We start from the raw sequence: 2,232 nt of genomic DNA, 5'->3' as shown, positions 1-2,232 counted from the left end.
TTATTCTTATTCCAAGATATTCATTCGTACCCAAGAACATGATGAATGTAATGAGTTAGATTACCCTCATTATCATTCTCACTTATGAATGCGCGTGATTGACAACCACTTCCGTTCTACATGCAACCGAGCTTGAATGTGTATCTCTTAGATTCTCCAACAGAATCTTCGTGGTATAAGCTAGAATTCCGAGTAGGATCCTGGGAATCCGGAAAGTCTAACCTTGTCTGTGGTATTCCGAGTAGGATTCCGGTGATGAATGACTGTGATGTGCTTCAAACTTGCAAGTGCTGGGCGTTAGTGACAGACGCAAGAGAATCAAGGGATTCTATTCCAGTAGGAGCGGAAACCAACCAGTGATTAGCCGTACTGTGACAGAGTGCGTGAGCATTAGTTTTCACTGCGAGGATGGGATGTAGCCATCAACCATGGGTGATGCCTCCAGACGATTAGCCGTGCGAGTGACAGTCGCATAGGATCATTTTCCCGAGAGGATTGAAAGTAGCCACCGCTGATGGTGAACCCCTTTACAAAGCTTGCCATGGAAAGGAGTAAGAAGGATTGAGTAGAAGCAGTAGGAGAGCAGGCGTCCTTGAGCCATGCAGCATCTCCATTCGCTTATCTGAAATTCCCACCAATGAATCTGCATAAGTCTTCTATCCTTTTTATAATCTATTCTCTTATTTCTATTTTCGAAACCATAAACCAATTTAATTTTCCTAACTGAGATTTACAAGGTGACCATAGCTTGCTTCATACCAACAATCTCTGTGGGATCGACCCTTACTCACGTAAGGTTTATTACTTGGACGACCCAGTACACTTGCTGGTTAGTTGAACGGAGTTGTGAGCTTCTCTACCAATGCTTGAAACTCTTTTATCACAATTTCGTCCACCACAGGCTATCCTTAGGTTGTGAATCCAACCATATTCTAGCTCTGTCTCTTACAGCAAAAGGGAAAAGCATGAGCCTGTAGACTTCAGGATCCACTCCATTCGTCTTAACAGTCTCATAGATCTGCAAGAACTCAGTTAAAAACTGATAAGGATCTTCAGATGGAAGTCCATAGAACTTGCAGTTTTGTTGCATTAAGGCAACTAGCTGAGGTTTCAGCTCAAAGTTGTTTGCTCCAATGGCAGGAATGGAGATGCTTCTTCATCAAATTTGGACGTGGGTTTGGTAAAGTCACCAAGCATCCTTCTTGCATTATCATTATTGGGTTCGGCTGCCATCTCCTTCTCTTGTTAAAAAATTTCTGAAAGGTTACTTCTGGATTGTTGTAATTTAGCTTCTCTTAGTTTCCTCTTCAAAGTCCTTTCAGGTTCAGGATCAGCTTCAACAAGAGTGCTTTTGTCCTTGTTCCTGCTCATATGAGAGAGAAAAAAACAAGAAAAGAAGGGATTCGAAAATTGAAGAGGGAAAAGTAGTTAGGTTGTTTTGAAAAAGATATGAAACAAACAAAATGTCAAAGAGTTAGTTGAAAAAGATATTAAAATCAAATTTGAAAAGATAAGAAGATAAGAAGTTAGATAAGATATTTTGAAATCAAATTTTGAAAAAGATAAAATTTTTGAAAAAGATATGATAAAAGATAAAAAAGGTGTGATAAAAAGATATGTTTGAAGAAGATTTAATTTTTAAAATTACTTAACTAACAAGTAACAACAAGATATGATTCTAGAATTTAAAGATTGAACCTTTCTTAACAAGAAAGTAACAAACTTCAAATTTTTGAATCAATCACATTAATTATTAGCTAATTTTCGAAAATTTGATATAAAGATAAGAAAAATATTTTGAAAATATTTTGAAAAAGATTTTTGAAATTTTTGAAAAAGAGGACAAATTGGAAAAGATATGATTTTTGAAAAAAATTTTGAAAAGATAAGATTTTTAAAATTGAAAATTTGACTTGACTTGTAAGAAACAACTAATTTTTTAAAAATTTTTTACCAAGTCAACCCAAAATTTCGAAAATTTGGAGGGAAATAAGGAAAATATATTTTTTGATTTTTTGAATTTTTAATGATGAGAGAGAAAAACAACAAAAATGACTCACAAAATGAAAATTATGAATCAAAACTCATGATGCATGCAAGAAAACTATGAATGTTAAGATGAACACCAAGAACAATTTGAAGATCATGATGAACATCAAGAACATATTTTTGAAAAATTTTTGATGCAAAGAAAACATGCAAGACACCAAACTTAGAAATCTTTAATGCATG

This window comes from Arachis duranensis, chromosome 5, assembly GCF_000817695.3.
Source record: "Arachis duranensis cultivar V14167 chromosome 5, aradu.V14167.gnm2.J7QH, whole genome shotgun sequence".
NCBI lineage: Eukaryota > Viridiplantae > Streptophyta > Magnoliopsida > Fabales > Fabaceae > Arachis > Arachis duranensis.
This window is presented reverse-complemented; position numbering follows the sequence as displayed.